The sequence below is a fragment of the Dipodomys ordii genome, unplaced genomic scaffold (assembly GCF_000151885.1).
Source record: "Dipodomys ordii isolate 6190 unplaced genomic scaffold, Dord_2.0 Scaffold43, whole genome shotgun sequence".
Taxonomy (NCBI): domain Eukaryota; kingdom Metazoa; phylum Chordata; class Mammalia; order Rodentia; family Heteromyidae; genus Dipodomys; species Dipodomys ordii.
This window is the reverse complement of record NW_012267259.1, coordinates 3,681,205-3,701,693: the sequence shown is the minus strand read 5'-3', so window position 1 is coordinate 3,701,693 and position 20,489 is coordinate 3,681,205. Positions and strand designations below refer to the sequence as shown.

The following is a 20,489-nucleotide window of genomic DNA, read 5'->3' as shown; positions in this document are numbered from 1 at the left end:
GAATGCCTGTGTAGCAAGCTTCAAGTCCAAATCCCAGACAGCCCAAACAAAATTAATGAAAGAGATTTTCTTTTTCAGAGTTAATGGAAAACCTACTAGTCTATAATCTTGAACAGGATAAAATAAAATTTTATTTTGTAGGTATTTGCATAACAATTAACATGCAGGAGGCAAAGGTAAATGGATTATTTTAGCCCATTCTGACTGCTAAAAGGAAAACTTAAAGCAGGTAACTTAGATGAACAGAAGAAAAAAAAGGTTGTTTTTTTTTTTCAGTTAAAAAAGATCAGAAAAGCAGATTTGGTTTCTGGTGCCATTCTGTGTCCTGACACCTCCTTGTTATCTTCTATAGTGTGACAGGATGAGAAGTCTCATTTTTAAGGACACTACTCTTCATAAATGCCCCAGCTTCAAGACCTATTCCTCCCAATGGACCCTTCTTCTACATCATGCTGAGGGTTAGGATCTCAACAGGACTTTAGGTTAGACATAAACATTGACTAGAGACCAACTCAAGAGGGAAAAAGCCATTGCCTCAAATAACAACAATGGCATCGAGCCATTTTGTCAAGATTAACCTTGAAAACTATTAAGTAATTAAAAAATAGTACCTTCAGAAAAAGAAAATAACTATCAACTCTGAATTCTTGGTACCAACACTTTGTCTTTCCATAGGGAAAGTAAGACCTCTGGTGATAGTTACTATGTAGAAATCTGGAAAGAACATCTCTCCCCTTTTATACAATAAGCTCATTAGACAATGAGCAATTCATTGTCAATGTTCTCAAAACTATCAGGGGTAAGAACCTGGGGTGGTTTTGGACATTTACCCTAAGGATCACAAATAAGGTCATACCAAAGCTACCAGCACAATCATGTTTATCGCAGCATTATTTACCATAGCTAAAATATGGAACCAACCCAGATGCCCCTCAGCAGATGAATGGATCAAGAAAATGTGATTATATATATATATATATAGATAGATAGATATGATATATATATATAAAATGAAATTCTATGCCTCCATCAGAAAAAATGACATTGCCTCTTGTGTTAAGAAATGGAAAAACTTGGCAAAAACCATATTAAGTGAAGTAAGCCAGGCCCAAAGAAACATAGGTCCCATGGTTTCCCTTGTCTGCAGTGACTAGTACACGTTTAGGACAAGCAGAGGAGGTCAAAGGCTATGTACATGCAACCACATGAGATAATGTTAAGCAAAATGTACCCCAAGACAGGGACACAGAGCTTTTTGTTTTGTTTTATTTTGTTTCTTTTCTTTCTTGCTAGTATTATTAATGTATTTACAATATGCTATGTGATTCTTTTATTTCTATTGTATGTTCTTCCCCCATGGTAGAACCCCTGTTTTCACTGCATTTGATGCTGGTACTGTGCACCTTGTATATATATTTTTGTAATTTGGGGAGGGGAAGGGCTATTGCAGAACACTTAAATGAAGATACAGGCTGACCCATAGTGATGATGAGATGTACAGGACACTATATTGAACTTTACAATGTCGGGGTGTGGGGGGCGGGAAGAGTTGGGGAGGTGGGGAGGAAAGTGATAGTAGGGGGAAAATAAAGGAGGAGGTAACAATGCTCATTATGAAATGTACTCATTACGCTACATGTAACTGTAACCCCTCTATACAACATTTTTACAATTAAAAAGAAAACTATTCAGAGGTAGATGCTGCAGGAAAAGTAGGTAACAAATTATTTAGGGACTGGAGGTACCTTCAAAGAGGAATGGGTACAAGAATTTCCTTACTTAGGATACACAGCTCCAGATGCTGTTCACACTTGCAGAAAGAATTCAATATTTTAAAAAAGTTAAGAAAAGCAACATGTGGAGAGGATGAGACTGTAGGGAAAAATTAGCATGGATTCATAGGCTGTTTGCTGTGTTGCACTTAGTGATCACTAGGAATGTAAGGGCAGAAGACAGCCCTGCTTGTGGATCAGGCCTGCAGAAGAGGAAGAGTAGGCAGAGAGCCATTGCTAGAGTGGGCAGGACAGAGAAAGCAAAGAACCCCACTTAAATTCCTCTCTCCCATTTCCTCAGTGGAACCAAAGCCTTAAGATGTTGAGAAAGGGCAAAGAGGGCAACATTCTTAGGGCTAGGTGACAGAAAATGTTCTAATGGGAGAATGACGGAAACAGTGAAAGATCAAGATGCATTTTCTTCATAACTTGAGGCTTGCTTTTGATGGGCCTATAAATAGAATTGAAAAGAATAGAACACGAAGAGCAAGTGAACTTGAAAATGTCAGTAGAAAATACACAGATTTAAATACCAAAGACATCCAAAATAAAAATCAAAACAAAATAACAATAATTAGAATAAAACAAATGAATAAAAATTTTATGGAACAACAATGAGCTACAGGCAATATCCAATGGTCTAGTATTTATTATATATGTCTTTTATGTTATAAATATAATTATATATGTATGTATATATATGCATTCTATGTTACTATATAAAGTGTATTATATAGAACATATTATATAATAATAATATAGATATATACAATATATCATAGGTCTAATGTTTAATTATATTATATATAATATATATAATCCTAGGAAATAAACATTGAGAACACAACACAAACACTTGAATAATAAGGTTTAAGAATTTTTTTGTGAAAATACTGTACAGAGGGGTTACAATTACATGGGCAAGATAATGAGTACATTTCTTATCAAGCATTGTAGCCTCCTTTGTTAAGAATTTTTTCATAATCAAATAAAGACAATTTATTAAAACAGAGAGCCTTCTATATCTCAAATGAAATCTTTCATAAAGTAGGGAAATAACTAGAGGAAGATCTGAATGTCAGAAATACTAATGCAGAAATAACAGAATGTGTGTAAAATAGTCAGTTGTCCTCCTAAATCTGTCCAGGACATTATGGCTCATGCCTGTAATCTCAGCTATTTGAGAGAGAGAGATCAGCAGGACCAGAGTCCAAGGCTAACCTTGCTAAAATGTTAGGCACAGGAAGACCCTATGTGATTTAATAAACCAAGTAGCATTCTTAATGAGTAGTACTATGGTCTGAGGCCCTAGGCAAAGCCAGGAGATCCTCCATGAACATAATTATTAAAAAATAAGGAATGTTATGCTGGGTTGAAGTGATAGAACACCTGCCCAGCGATTAGGTGGCCCTGAGTTAAAACCCCAATACCACCAAATAGATATGTAGATAGATAGATGATGGATACATAGATAGATAGGAGACAGACAGGCAGAATGATGCTGTTTTTTTATTGTGAAAATACTGTACAGAGGAGTTACAATTACATGGGCAAGGTAATGAGTACATTTCTTATCAAGCATTGATTGTAGCCTCCTCCTTTGTTTCCCCTTCCCATCCCTTCCCATCCTCCCCCGCCCCGCCCCCCACCCACCCTTTTAATGCTGGCACTAAGACTTGAAATCAGGGACTGGCATCTGCTTGGCCTTTTCCTTTAACTTGGAGCTCTGCCATGTGAACCATATCTCTACTTCAGGCTTTTGTCTGGATAACTGGAGATAAGAGTCTCACAGACTTTCCTTTCAAGCATGTGATCCTCAGATCTCAGCCTCCTGCATAGGTTAAGATTACAGGCATAAATCATGGGCACTCTGGGTTTTATTTGACAAGATTATTGGTTTTTCTTCTCTAGCTTGAAAATATGAAATAGATTTAACATTCAAAATAGAAGAAATAATTCTGACATTTTATCTTAACCAAAATTATTCATTTTCCATTCATCAGAAGAAATTCAAGCCATAGTCACCACAACCTTAAAAACATATTTTCTGTGCTTCTTGGTCCATAATAAAACAAAACCCAATCAAGATACCAAGCTCTTGGACATTTAAATATAGAGATGACAACTTTTCTTTTTCCTAACTAATGCATAGCATTGGCTTCTGCTTTACTTCCCAATTTCTTTCTGCAAGGTCACTAGTGAGTGAGTTCAGACATTTTCTGGTGGCAGAAAAGGAACCATCATATTTCAAGGCTTTTGACTAGAAATGGAAAAATGCTAATTCCATCTTGGCAAAATAGAGGTCAAGTTGGAGTTGTACTAGATGGATATTCCCGAAGAAGGTAAAATAGTTGGTTATATTTACTTGAAAAGGTCTTAAGAAATATAAGGCATATAATCTGAGACTGCCAATTTTACAAAGTTGCACTTGCAGCTTACAAGTGTTTATCTCATCATGTTTCAGCATAAAGGAAATATCACCTAACGTTATTCTCATTCTCTCTTCAACTTGTCTCAAATGGTCTCTTGCTTCTACCATTCAAGAGAAACTGCTTTTTTTTAAGAAACTGCTTTTTTAAAAGTGGTTATACAAAGGAGTTGCCATTAAACAAAGCAGTTAATGAACACAATACATCCTGATCAATGTCACGCTGTCAACATTCCCATCCACCCCTCCCACCTCACCCCTACCTCCACTTACCTTAATTTTTAGGTTGTATACTGAATCTTTTTTCATTTAACAAAGCAATTTATGTCTCTAATGCATTTTGATCTGTGTGATTCCTTCAACATCTTCACCCCCACACTTTGACCCACTTTCTCCCTTATTTTCCCCCCAATTCTATGGTGTGTACAATACATCCTTGCCTACATTCTACTCTCTTCCTCTTTCATTCATCTACCCTACTCTTGCAAGTACCCATTTTCCTGTTATTGTTTTATAGGCTTTCACTTAATCTTTCTAGAGAATTATACTATTTGCACTCTCCATAGACTGTCCTATTCTTCAGTTAACTCATTTATGACTGCTTGCATACCACCCAGCGTGTTTACTTATAGATTTATAGGCACATTCTAGCTACTACAAATGAAGGAAAACAGGCAACCTGAGCTTCTCTGGGTCTGGCTAAAATTTATAGTAAGAGAAATGGCTTCTGTTAGTTATTTTATACTGTTACAAGCAATGTCTCTCCTCAACACAATTCTCAACTCAATTTAACATTCTTGCCTTCTTGAAACATTATTATTATTATCATTTCCTGCTGTGTCTTCATTTTCCTCCTATTTCTTTGGACCCATCTCGTTGTACCTGATGTTATATTTCTTCTTCTTCCTTTGTATCACCTCCAACTGTTGGAATAATCATTGTTTACTACTTTGGTACCAGATTCCCTGTTTTTCTTATATCTATACTCTCTGCAATTTGCCCTTATTAACAGTTTCCTATGTAATTTATATATCCACAATTGCTAACTAAGCATGTGTAGCCACAATTCATCCCCTTGCAATAAGACATGTAGAGCCAACCACCGTATGACATCTTTACTGTCTTATCCAGTGGAAATGTCAATATGGTCACACATAAGACCCAGCCCTTGATTCTGTTTTGTACTTCACAATAATCTGGTTCCTTTCATTGTGTCATCTAAATGGCTCCAATACTTACTAAGAAACCCAGTCCAAAAATTGTCACGTAATCCTTAGGTTTTCTCCTCCTCTGAGTCTGATATGAATTGCAGTACATTCTTGTTAGCTCTGCCTCCCAAATGTGATGAGTTTCATCTATATCCATTTATCCATTACCCCTCTACAATTTTGTGCCCTTTAATCATTGCTTTGAGATCAAAGAAAGGATTTTAAGCCGTACCCTAAACTTGGTACCTAAACAGGTTCAATGTGAGCGCATTATCTGATAGAAGACAGCTATCAAGATTATGGAGAAATAGGACGGAAAGAACAGAATGAAATAAATATTTGTTAACCAAATATCATTTTGCGTATCACCAGAAAATGCCTCATCTGCTTACATTGTATGGCAGACAGAACTACACATGCTGGGCATCTTGCATTGGGGGTTAAGCCTTGATAAACACACTGTAAACTGAAAATGCAGTGAGTTGAAAATTCATTTAAGACAACTGCCCAATACCAGTGTTTAGCACCCTGAAGCCCCCATTGTTTCCCTTAGATCTATGTGTGATTGATTGGAAGTGGTGGCTCACTGGTGCTCCTCAGCATTGTGAGAGAATATTATACCATAATGCCAGCCTGGGAAAATATGGAAGTTCAAAATTCAAGATAAAGTTTCTGCTGAATGCAGATCCCTTTTGCACTATGGTAAAGTTGAAAAATTCCCAAGTTGAGCCATCTGAAGTCACAGACTTTATTTTCACAGCAGAAGCTGAGATTCTCAAGTTTACACTAAGTAGGAGGAATGAAATTTAGATCCTTGTCTTTTTAGTATCACTGACTCTCCCCTTTCCACATTACACTGAGCTTTGCATAATACTCTGTCCCATGTATGAGAAGAGAAAAATAAAAAGTATTCAATCTTCTATCCAATATCCATCAAAGATTAGAAAGAACAGTTTGTCAATACAGTGACAAGCCTTGAGAACTGATCAGCACCTGCCTGATAGATGGAAAGAAACCAATGAATACAGTCCTAGAATCTGTATGGGACAACATTTTAAAAACCCAATAAAAGGAGACTTGGCTCATCCAATACAACAGACAAGAACCCTCTATTTGCTTAGTGAAGTTTAGTCTTCATCTTTCATTGATAGATTTTTACTGAGAGCCTATTATATATATATATATATATATATATATGATAATAAACATTCCAGTTAAAATATGTTGTTAGATCATGCATCTACCCATGACTTATTTTTTCAATTTAATTTTACTGTCAAGGTGATGTACAGAGGGGTAATTATCATGATGTGCTTCTGTGGATAGCATGTAGCAGATTTAGATCTTGACAAGAATACAGAGATTACAGAAAAACTGCTCAAAACATATATTAAAGAATCTTCCAGTGACACATGACTTTTTAGAACTCATGGGTAAAATCTCTCCAACTGGAGAGATGTATAGTACATGTGTAGTACATGCTGACAATATGAGTACTAGGGACGTAGAGGCAGGAGGATCTTAAGTTTGAGGCTAACTTGGACTCTGCAGTAAGTTTGAAGCCAGCCTGAGCTATATATCAAGACCTAGTCTGAAAGGAGAAAAATGGAAGGAAGTGTGGACAAACAACATGTATGAAGATAATCATTGGAAAGAAAGCTTAGCAGTCAAATCTGGTGACAAAAGGAAGAAAGAATTAAGAGTTTTTCTTGTTCAGTTTTTGAGAGACTGGTATAATTTTTCAGTCACATTTTTCTTTGAATAAATATTGCTATTTTAATAATAATGTGTATGCTGCTGAGTATTGATTGGCTTCTAACAAACCTGGGGGAAACATATGCCTTCTCTTTGCTCTGGGTCTGTCATTTGTAAAATGAGGCAATTAGAACACATAATCTGTCACATCCCATGAAATGGAGAGTAAATGAATTTCTCCATTACAACACCACACAGTTTTAGGCTTTTAAAAGGCATTAGTGTTGAATTAGGATCTGAGTAGACAGATAAGTTTCCCAGAAAAAGTGGTTTATGAAAGTAAAAATTCTACTGAGGGACATGAGGATCCTTCTGATAATATCATGAATGCACTTGCAAATTCTCTTCATGTCAACTAGAAAATCTCAGCTATAGACAGACTTGCAATATCCTTGTCTTTCCCAATGAGAATATGTACATGGTTTTTTGAGTCCACAAATTGTATTCAACAATTGCATGCCTATTCATAGAAATCTATTACTATTGGACAACGAGGTATACTTTCTGTTTCCATTTGATCTAAATAAAATCTTTGCTGTCCATCTTTCACTTGGGACTTCTACTTGTTCTTTATTTTATTTTAGTTTTTCCAATCTCAGGGCCTAGACGCTGTCCTAGGCAAGCTAATTAAGACACTGCAAGTAAGTCATCTGAGCCATAAGTCAAAAGAGTATCTTCAGTCTAGTTATTCCTATATATAAATACAGGAATAGAAAACTAGTTCAAAAGAAACAGTTTGTTAAGATGTAGAATATGATTAAACTAATCATTAAAGACCTAAGTGCATCACTATGATAAGATAGTACATAAGACGAACATCTTTAAGAAATAAAGTCATATATAAATACCTTCAATAGCATTAAGGCTATTTGGACTGTCTGGTAATTGTGCATTAGGTGGTATCTTGAAGGCTTTTTTTTTAATAGCCTCAGTTCTTGCATAGAGTATGGAGAAATCACCATTCCTCTGGTAAGAAATGGAGTATGGTGATGCTAAATATATCCTTTCCAATGAAGGCCTCCAAAATGAAGGGGAGAAAACTGATTTGAAATGGTTTTAAGAGCCTAATTCTGTTAGTGGGAATGAAAATTGATAAACAACATGGAGTGACCTACTGGAACAAATAGATTCTTGATTCAGCAGCAATCCAGCTGTTAGTATGTTCCACGTGAACAATCATTACTTAAACAAATAAATCCAGGGTTGCCGCATTTATTAAGTCCCAAACAAATCTAGGGCTAGAGAGGCAGAGACTACCCCTCTGGGAGAAGACATGGAATTAGAAGGAAATACAAAAAGGTCACTGTGCTCCAGAGAGGGGAAAGGCTGTGTTTGGCAGCTTTGTCCTGAGCCTGCTATTAACATAGTGGTATTTTGAATTTATATAGCATCCTACAGAACATCAGTGTGTACTGCAAACATTAATTAATCCCTACAAAATGGAGAAGTTAAGCCAGGAGCCCAAGGACAGACAGGTCAGTCATTTGTAAATCTGAAGACATGACGGTGGGGATTGCAAATCCCCAGTTCTAGGAAAGAAAGTACAAGGATATGGATTTCAGCAGGTGAGCAGAAGGAAAAGGAAAACGTTGCCTAAGGCTCATGGAAAGAAAAGGCGACAATTGTTCACAGAAGAGTGGATTCCGATCAGTGTACTAGGAATGCAATTCTTCTTCCATAGTATTTCTTCTTGTCAAGAATAATGAGGGGGAAAAACAAAATGCTCGGGCAAAAACAAAATGCTCAAATAGGGATACAGGTTGACCCATTGTAACAATGACATGTACAAGACACTATGTTGAAAATGAAGTTTACAACTTGTGGGAAGGGGGAGCAGTTAGGGAGATGGGAAAGGAAGGGATGGTAGGGGAAAAACAAAGGAGGAGGTAACATTGCTCTTGAGGAAATGTATTCATCACCTTACTCATGTAACTATAGCCCCTCTGTATGGTATTTTTACAATAAAAATACAAAAAAAGAATAATACATCCTGTAAATACGTACAGTACCAATACATCCTAAAGCACAAATAAAATGTGAGAAGTCTAATGTTGCTCAATTGTGTTGCATTAAAATCATTACTGTTTGGTACTGCTGGTACTTAAGAAAAATTAATTTCTCATTCCTTTGTAAAAATAAACCAAAATCCAAAAACATCTGCCTTTTGTTTATGATTCTTTGGAAAGACAAGGAGGGGAATGAAAAGTTTCAACCAAAAAGGAGTGGGAGATGTCACTTAATGAAAAGGCAGATTTGACAAATGACAGCAGTGACATTTTCAGAATTACAAAAGCCAGAGCAATGTACTCGCTCGCCCTCGGCGCTGACACCTATCCAAGTTGCAAATACGATTATAAATAAAGTGTTGTTAAAAGGCCAATCACAAAACCATTTTTCATGAGAAATTTTAAAATAGAATCAAGATATCCCATTTATGTTTACATGATACATTTTGCTGCCTGCCACTTTCCTCTCAAAAACCATCACCCTTGACAACAATACCAAAGGCAGGTTTATTTACAAAGGTCCACGTGTTCTATGTCCCCAACTCTTACTAACAACCCAACACAAATGCCAGGCACAGAAGTGATTCTGGGTGCAGTGTATCATGTCATTGTCTCTGATGGGTTTATTGTGTTGTCAAACTATAAATTCATTCATTAGATAGAAGAGAACTTGGTTATCTCTGGTATATTATTTTTTTGCTTGTTTGTAAGGACAGAAACTATCTCATTGATATACAGCATATTGGAGAGAAATATTCCTGTTTATATGAATGGGGAAAATATTGATGGCAGCCAAAAAAATTAAGTGCTTTGTTTTACTTTTCTGGTTGGAACCTGTGAAATCAGTGATATAAATTAAGCCACGGAACAGGTTATGGATTCTTGTATATGGAATAGGGAATTAAAATTATAGGGATTCCTACATTACTGTAATATAAATGAGAGATTTTTTTTAAAGGTGGTTAGTTTTCTTAGAGAATGTAGCTCCCATCAGGTTTACTTGGACTGTTCTCAGAGTGAAGCTCATTTCTAAGTATCTTACTTCACTTTGCAAACACAGAGAGATGGTCACTGGAAAGTGCATGCCTAAGATGGTATTATTAACAAACAGACTGGCACTGATCCCATAATTCTAAGCCTACTGGAAAATATTATACACTAGATTAAGGTAAAAGAAGCCTATCAATGGTCATAGAACACCATACATAGGGTTTCTGTACGGCAAGTTGGGTACAACTTCTTTTTATTTGTTTCAGTCCAGGAGGCTTGAACTCAGCACCTAGGCACTGTTCCTGAGGGTTCTGTTTTTATTGTTGTTTGTTTTGTTGTTGTTGTTGTTGTTTCTCAAGGCTAGAACACTATCACTTGAGCCACAACTCCACTTCTGGCTTTTTGCTGGTTAACTAGAGGTAACTGTCTCACAAAATTTCCTGCCTGAGCCGGCTTCAAACTGCAGTCCTCAGATCTCAGCCTCTTGAGTGGTTAGATCAGATTACAGGCATGAGCCACCAGCCATGACTGGTCACAGCTTTCTAATGTTTTATAAACGGACTTATTCCAAAAAGGATATAAAGTAGCTTATAAATGCATAAATGTTCCAGAAAGATGAAATAAGTTCTAACTCAAGGCTAAATGAGCTAGGAAAGTAAAGATGGAAGAACCAAATGGACCATGACATCAGCTTAGGGCCCACCACAGTACTTCTGAGCCACTTTGTAAATTTCAAACTTGATTGTATATTTCCAGCAGCACACTAGAAAACATGCCTATTGGTCTCCATATTCTGTTCATGTCAGCGAACTAGCTACTTAGAAATATCAGACATCTTATCTGCACTGACCCATTTTTTTCCTACTCTAAGTTTTCACACAAGTGTGCCTTTTGAAGCAAAATATTCACACCAACATGTTTTTAAGAAGGCATAGTGTAAGGAGGGGCTACAATGCTTGATAAGAAATGTACTCATTATCTTGCCCATGTAATTGTAACCCCTCTGTACAGTATTTTCACAATAAAAAAATAAAATAATAAAAAAGAAGGCATAATGTAAAGTTTGACTAGGCTCCCCCCCTGTAAAATTACATTCAAACACAGGCCAAGAAAAGCAACTCTCACAGAATTGTGGTGACTGAGAAAGGCAAGGTGTGGAAGGAAGAATTAGTCCCAAATCACCTGGCACAATTAATTACCTGTTATAATTCAAAGCTCAAGTATCAAAGAAGACTAGATAGACTGAATATCACCTCCTACCTCAAAGATTTTAAATGAATATTGTTTCTCTTGATTGCATCTTTGAAATGTATTCATCAGGGTTAACTTAAAAGGTTAATCCCCAATAAGTAGCTGAAGATCAGCAATGTTCTGTGGCTAGTTAAGCACGGTCAGAAGTTACAACTTTGTGTTCAGGCATCACAAAGGATCTTGTTAACTAAAAGGGCATTATCAGGAATTAAGATATTATCAGGATTAACATCTTAGTCAGAATTAATTCTGCCAATTAGTTATCAGACAACGGGAGCCTAAAGGAAGATGATTCAGGATACATGCACGTTTTTATTTAAAAAAAAAAAAAAGATCCATGACGCTTTAAATTTCTGTTTTCCTCAGTGCCTATAATGGTGGCAAAATAAGGTTTCGGTGAATTTACAATGTGTTTTTCATGATTAGAGGAGGGGAGATATTTAGAAAGGGGTAGGAATCTAGGTTCAGTCTAGTACATATTTTCTGTCTCTTCAATAAAATGAGGGTCATTGAATAGATCAGTTCTAGTTTTATAACAAATAAGTACAGTTCTATAATCTCTGTCCTCCACTTCAGGGGTGCCCTGTATTTTGGAAAGTCTTTGTCAGAATTATCAAACTCTCTTCCCCCTACTGGCTTAAGGCCAGCCTGGAGTTCCCAATACCTACTCCACAATCTGTTTATTTCATTCAGAATCTCTCAGACCCTTTAATCTTGTTATGTTGGGTCAACCAGATGCTCAGATGTGTGCTTGTGTGACCACTCCAAAGCCTTTTAGTTGAGTCAATTGTTGGAAGAGTGACAGCTTCTCAGATCTGGTGGACAGTATTTCTTTGGGGGTGATTGTATGATACTGAATCATCAGAATTGTGCTAACATAATGATTTGGAGTGGTTCTCAATCACTTTGGACCCTAGATAATTTCAGATCTTATAATGTCAGGAGCTATGCAGGCCTATGTATTCTGACCACAAGGATGTTCTGCTCTGATCTGTTCCCTGGAATTTACAGAGAGCAGTAATGGATACGGATGGTGAGAGGGGTTCTCTGACTAATGACCTCCTTCATCCAACCAGGCCCAACTTTCCACAGTTATATCACCTCCCATGAGAGTACTTATCAAATTTTGATTCCATCAATGGGCCACTAGTGAAGGAGCATTCACAATTCAGTCACTTTCCAAAGCCCCACCTCCAAACACTGCTTGCAAGTGTGGACCAAACTTTTGATACTTGAACCTTTTGGGGAGATAGTTCATCTCTACACCATAACAAGCAGTCACAAATAGAAAGAGAAGGGGTAAACAAAAATATTCTACACAAACAAAAATCCACAAGATAACAGGGGTAGCGATACTTATATTATACCAGAATGAATATAAGCAAAATAATGCTATAGGAGATAAAGAAGTTTGTGATAAAATAATAAGAATTCAATTTATCAAGAGAATATAAACATTATAAATATATCTGTATATAACATAGGACTATCTAAATATGTAAACGCAGACATATAAAAGGATAAAAATTTGACAACACTAAAGCAATAACTGAGAACTTTATATCTACTTTTAACAATAAAAGATAAGTCATCCAGAAAGAAAACAATAAGGGAACACCAGATTTGAACTCACTTTTAGAGAAAGTGTAGCTAAGAAACCTATTCAAAACACTGCGTCTACAAACACAAAGAGCATATTCTTCTGAAGGACACATGAAATGTTCTCTATGATAGATCATATTAAAGCCACACAAAAGTCTTAAATTTAAGAAAGAAGAAATCAGTGGCTTAGGGCTGTAATCCTAGCTCCTCAGAAGGCTGAGATGTGTGGATCAAAGCCAATCGAGGCAAGAAAATCCACGAGATTCTCATATCCAATTAAAGCACCCAAAATGCCAGAATTGGAGCTGTGTGGCTCAAGTAGTAGAGTTCTATCTTGGAGCAAAAAAAAAAAAAAAAAGCTCTGGAACGTCATCCAGGCCCTGAGTTTAAGACCCAGGACCAGTACATACACACAAAAATAAAAGATAAAATATAAGGTATCTTTTCCAAAAATAATGCTGTGCATCTAAAAATCAGTAACAGGTAACAGAAAGAAATAAGAAAAAAATCAAATGTGTAAACTAAAAATTGGCTGAAGAGGAAACCAAAACTATCTTGAGACAAACAGAAATAAAAGCATAACAAACTTATGAAATACAGTGAATACAGTTGTAAGAGAAGAGCTTACAGTGATGAACATCTAGACTCATTTTTTAAATCTCAAACTTAAACATGGAGTAAAAACACTTTAAGAAGAGAAGAGGGGAGAATGCAGTCAAGAATTCAATATATATCCTACAAAATTAAGAAGAGTGAGGGAAGGAATGGGTAGGAAAGTGACATTGGCCAAAATATATTGCGTTCATAAACTGCTTTGTTAAATGGCAAGTCCTTTGTATAACTAAAAGATAATAATTAAAAAAAGAGCACATTAAACCCAAAGTTTGAATAAGGGAGTGAAATAACAGATCAACATAGAAATAGATAGTATTAAGACAGAAAAAAAAACAGTAAAAAGGTAAATGAATGAGTTGGTTTTATGAAAAGATGTAATTGGAAAAGCTTTGACTGAAAAAATGAGAGTACAGACTTGTATTACTCAGGATTCTCTAGAGTAGCAGAATTATTAATATGTATGAGAAGATTATGAAAATTGGCTTATATGATAATGAAGGCGGAGAGATACTGTGATTTACTACCTGCAAACCTGGAGAACCAGGAGAGCGGAGTTGTGATTTCAGTTCAAGTCAGAAGAATTGAGAAACCAGGCAACGGGTGAAATAATCGTTTTAAATCTGAGGGCTAGTGAACAAAGAGTAGAGATGCCCTACAGTAGAAGAAGATGGATGTACTAGTTAGCAAAGAGAGAAACTTTGTTGTTATTTTCACTGTCTTTGTGCAATTCAAGCCTTATAGGAACTCCTTTAGGGAATATTAACATTTCTGAGAGCAGACTTTCACTACTTAACTACTAATTTAAATAGTTATCTCAATAGACATACACACATGTACACACACACACACACAGTTTAAAAAGCTATCTGGATATTCCTTAAGATAGCCAAGTTGACAAAAAACTGACCATCATAAAACTGAAGTAAAATCAGAAAATCAAAAGAATATATAGTTTATTATTATGGAAATATAAAGAACCAGTAAACAATACTGTAAACAATTATATTCCTAGAATTATAGCAAACTACAAAGACTGAATTATGAAGATATAGAAATGTTTAGCAGGTATGTAACTAGTAAGGGTATGGTAGTAGTAAGAAAAACCCTCCTTCCAAAGTTCAGGACCAGAGGGTTTCCCAAGTGATTTTTATAAGCATATTAAGAATAATCAATACTAACTTCTCAAACTCTTCCAAAAATTTGGGAGGAAACTCACAAATACATCTTATGAGACTAATATTACCCTGATAACAAGCTAGAAAAGAATACCTCAAAATAAAATATTACAGGAAATATAATTTATGCACATCAATGAATAAAAGCCTCTCTACAGAATACTAGCAAACTATTAAACAGAATCTTAAAAGGCTCCTACACCATGATCAAGTGGGATTTATTCCTAGAATATAAAAGTGGCTCAAACGATGCTAGTCAGTAACTACATGTACTACATTAACAGAAAACATCTTACAATCATCTCAACAGAGATATAAAAAACATTTGATAAAGTTTAACTTCCTTTCATGATAAAAAGATTTTTGTTTTGCAATTTTTGTTTTGTTTTGTTTTATTCTCTTAGCAATAGTGAAATTTGGACTTAGGGCTTAAAGCTTTTTCAGCTTGTTTGGCTGGTACTCTACCACTTCAGCAATGCCTCAAACATTTTTGTTGGTTAATTAGAGATGGACTGTCATGGCATTTTGTGCCCAAGTAGGCTTTCAAATGAAATCCTTCAGACTCAGTCTCCTGCTTTAGCTAGTTTTACAATCATGATTCACCAAGTTTTAATAATAAAAGTATTTTCAGGAAATTAGGTATAGGAGAAAAATTTCCATGTAATAAAGGCTGTATGTGATAAACCAATGGACAACATGGCGCTAAATGATGAATTGATGGATATTTTCCTCTAAAGACACGGAAATACATTCTTGCTATGTCTATTTCAAGTAAGATTAGAAGTTGTAGTCAGAGCAATTTGTCAAGAAAAAGAAATAAAATACACTCAAATAGCAGAGCAAGAATAAAGTTGTCTCCGTCTACAAAAGACATGATCTATTTTATTATGAGAATTAAAAGAAACTATCACACCCCAAATTACTAGTCTAAATTCAGTAAGGTGCAGGATACAAAAATCAGCATGTGAAATCAGCGGTATTTCAATAACAAATAGGCTATGTGAAAAAGAAATGCAGCTGATTCCCTTCACGACAGCATAACAGTGATAAAATGCTTAGGAATAAAAATTATGATGGATTCACACATATTTGGGGCTCAGTTCTAAAGAGTATCATAAGAAGGTAGTAGCAGAGTGAAATTCTAGAGCAAACCCACTGTCTCTCATCACTGGTTTATAGAAAATTAGTCCTGCTCCAGAGACCCATCCTGCCATATCAGAAATCCTTTGAATTTTTGCCTCCAGCTGTTTTTGCCTCACTGATAACATGCTGGATGACATAAATATTGCACAACTCTATATTCAAATATTATTCATCTGATTATGGGAAGTAGCTTGCCAAAAGGTGGGTTTAGAAATTTAAATAGAACTATTTTAAGACCAATTATTTCACCAACAGTAAGGAATTATATCAGCATTTGTTATAAGATGTAGGTATCCTTGATAATATTACCATATGAATATTTTATTTACCATTTGAAGGGTACCCAGGCATTTATTTTTTTTAATTTCAAGTCTTTTATAAAAACATAGTTTGCCCATAAGTTGTTCTCTTGCCTTTTTAGAAATGAAAATAATTGGTTAAGTAAGCCAGGCCCAAAGAAACATAGGTCCCATGGTTTCCCTTATTTGTAATAACTAGTATATGTCTGAGTCAAGCAGAAAAGGTCAGATATGTTGATGTTAGGTGAAATGAACCCCAAGATAAGTATTCAAATGTTTTTTTTTCTTTCATGTAATTGTTTCTAACATATTTATAAGATGATTTCTTTGTTGCTTTGTATGTCCTTCCCCCATGGTATAACCCCTGCTTTCACTGTATTTGATGTTGGTATAATTTGTGGAGGGGAAGGAAAAAAACAAATCGTTTAAGTAGGGATACAGGTGGACCTACTGCAACAAGGAAATGTACAAGTCGTTATGTTGAAAAACAAACTTTACAACTTTGGGGGGGGAGGGAGATGGGAAGGGATGGGAAGGGGAAACAAAGGAGGAGGCAACAATGTTTGATAAGAAATGTACTCATTATCTTGCCCATGTAATTGTAATCCCTATACACGGTATTTTCACACACAAAGCAAGTTTATGAAAAAGAAAAAAAAAACAAGTGAAAGTAAAACTAAAGCTTCACTTTCACCCAAAAATAAACTAATATTAGCATGGATGTAAGGATCCAAAACTAGCCTTCAGTAGAAGCAGGTGTCTACTGCCAGGTTGCCCCTGAGCGACCTAGGGCTAAAAGTTTTGGTTCTGAGAAAAGACACTTAACCTTCCAACTGACCAGTTCCTCGGAGCCCAGAGCAAAACACACCCTGACCCTGCACACTGCTGGCCCAGTGGACTCATAACCTTCGGGTCAGGTGATGGGACAAAAAATATTTTTCTGTAAAGTTCAACCCATTATATCTGCCCAGCCCAGCTTGCTGCAAATGCTAACCAATCATGTGATTTTCATGTAACAGTTCGCGGGGAAAACTTAGAGGACCCAGCCCTGAGGATGTGGGGCCGCACCCATCGGGCCGCCAATCAGCACCCTCCGGACTCCACCGTGGCCTTGCTGCTTCGCGAGATCGGACCACCCGATGACAGGGGAACCTGAGACTCTAATATTAGCCCTTCTCAAACAGTGATTTGTACAACTGGAAATCCCCATGTGCGAAATTTTCAGATAACCCTAAAGATTTGATTACTCTTTTAGACAGTGTAATGTTTACTCATCAGCCTACCTGGGATGAAGGCCAGCAGCTGCTTTGGATCCTGAAGAGAGAGGATCCAGGCAGAGGCCCGGAAGCTAGTCCCGGGAGACAATGGGCAACCCACCATTAATCCAGATCTAATGAAGGCTTCCTTCCCCTTGGCCAGGCCCCCTCCAGACAACTGGGATTACAATAGGGCTGCAGGAGGGAGGGGCGACGGGTCTATCACCAGACTAACGGGTCTCCGGGCGGCTGCTCGCAAGCCCACTAATTTGGCAAAAGTATATTCAATAATGCAGGAAAGAAATGAATCCCCCTCTAGTTTCCTAGAAAGATTAATGGAAGCCTTTAGACAGTACACCCCCATGGATCCAGGAGCCCTTGAAAATCAGGCCGTAGTAGTCATGTCCTTTGTTAACCAGGCAGCCCCAGACATTAACGGAAAGATCTCTGACAATGCTGCATGGGTGCAAGGGGTCACCAGAGTAAAGAAATACCCGTGGACCACTAAGAGAACTGTTGACCTTGGGACTGGGAGAGTGACCCATTCATTTTTAGTGACCGACAGCCCCTACCCCCTTCTGAGTCGAGATTTGTTGACTAAGATAGGGGCACAGATCCATTCTCACCCTGCCGGCCCTCGGGTGACGAATTCACGAGGCCAGCCATTTCCTATGCTGACTTTAGCTTTGGAGGATGAGTCCCGCCTTCACCTATAACTACAACCTCCAGACACAGGCCAGGTACCTGGAGGCTTGGGCGGAAACTGGAGGGCTGGGCCTGGCCAAACACCGACCAGCCCTCTTTATTGAGATAAAACCAGGGCTGATCGGGTCAGGGTCCACCAATACCCCATGACCAAGGAAGCCCGAGTGGGAATAACACCCCACATTCGGAGGCTATTAGAGCAGGGGGTGCTACGCCCCTGCCAGTCTGCCTGGAACACCCCACTGTTACCCATCCAGAAGCCCAACTCCAACGAGTACAGGCCAGTACAGGACTTAAGGGAAGTAAATAAGAGGGTCATGGGCATTCACCCCACAGTACCTAACCCCTATACTCTCTTGAGTGGCCTCCCACCATATAGGACTTGGTACACTGTCCTGGATCTCAAGGATGCATTCTTCAGCCTGCCCTTGGCGCCCAGGAGCCAAAATCTCTTCGCATTCGAATGGACAGATGCAGAAAAAGGCATTAATGGCCAGCTGATCTGGACATGGCTTCCCCAAGGTTTCAAAAACTCACCAACCCTGTTCCATGAACCTTTACATGAGGATTTGGGTGAGTTTTGGGAAACCCACCCTGGCCTGACTTCACTACTGTATGTGGATGATTTGCTATGGCTGCAGAGACTCGGGCACTCAGGGAACGGAGGACTTACTCTAGACTTTGGGTAACCTGGGGTACTGGGCATCCGCAAAGAAAGCCCAAATCTGTAGACCAGAAGTGACATACTTGGGGTACCTTCTAAAAGAGGGGCAGCGTTGGCTGACTGAGGCAAGAAAGGAGACTGTCCTTAAAATACCGTGACCCGACTCCCTGCGAGGGGTGAGGGAGCTCCTGAGGTCAGCTGGCTTCTGCCTCTTATGGATCCTGGGATTTGCAGAGTTGGCCAAACCCCTAGATGATATGACCACAGAAAAACCACCTTTCCAATGGACAGAAGAAGCAGAGCAGGCACTTCAAAGACTAAAAACAGCCCTGCTGTTCACTCTGGCCCTGGGGTTGCCAGACTTAGGGGTTGCCAGACTTCCCTAAGTCGTTTTACCTCTATGTGGACGAACATAAGGGGCTTTGACACAGCAGCTGGGACCCTGGAAGTGACCAGTTGCATATATATTAAAAAAAAAAACTGGACCCAGTTGCGGCTGGATGGCCCCCATGTCTGAGGATAAGAGCGGCCACCGTGCTCATGGTCAAAGACGCTGACAAACTGACCATGGGACAGGAGTTGCACGTGGCCGGCCCCCATGCCATGGAGAGTGTGCTGAAACAACCTCCCGACCGTTGGCTCAGCAATGCCTGCCTGACTCCCTACCAGGGACTCTTACTCAAACCCCTCAGAATCATCTTTCAGGCACCAAGGGCACTCAACCCTGCCACACTGTTGCCAGCCCCAGACCTGGAGGCTCCCCTCCATGACTGCGCACAGATCCTTGCGCAAGTTCATGGGACCAGAGAAGATCTCAGTGACCAGCCACTGCCGAACACAGATGTCACCTGGTTCACCAATGGGAGCAGTTTCATCCGAGATGACAAGAGGTAGGCGGTGCCGCTGTAGACTCTGAGACCGAGGTGATCTGGGCCGAGCCCCTCCCCTCGGGAACTTGGGCTCAAAAGGCAGAACTCATAGCCCTCACTCAGGCTCTGACTTTGGGAAAAGACAAACGGCTGACAGTCTATACCGACAGCCGATATGCCTTCGCCACGGCTCATGTACATGGGGCCATTTATAAAGAGAGAGGACTATTAATGGCAGAGGGAAAAACCATAAAAAATAAGGAAGAGATTCCTGTTCTCCCAGCGGTGCTGTGGCTACCCAAGAGACTGGCCATTGTCCACTGTCCTGGACATCAAAAGTCGAGAGACAGGGTATCCAGGGGCAACAACGACACGGTCAAAACAGCTCGGGAGGTGACCTTTCAAGCAGAGCACGAATTGGCCCTTAACCTCCCAGATCCAGGGCCCTGAGAATTGCCCGAGGTACTCCAGTACACACAGAAGAGGATTTAAACAGGATAGGGGGATTGCGCCCATGGATACAGTGCATACAGGGATGGTGGCAGGACTATCAGGGAAAGATCATAGTTCCGGAGAAACTAGGCCACCAGATTTTTAAAAATGCATCAAACCACCCACCTGGGAGAAAGGAGAATGCAAGACCTGCTAAGATGCATGCAGCTTAAAATTAAGGGTGCCACTTCCAAAATTCAGCAGATTGTAGCAGCTTGCAAGATGCCAGCTCACTAATCCAGGACAAGGCACAGTGGGC

General features: G+C 38.5%; 1 pseudogene; it reads left to right on the top strand.

Moving 5' to 3' along the window:
* The first annotated feature begins 17,637 nt into the window (after window positions 1-17,637).
* Window positions 17,638-20,188, top strand: LOC105987583 (annotated as a pseudogene).
* The last annotated feature ends 301 nt before the right edge of the window (window positions 20,189-20,489 follow it).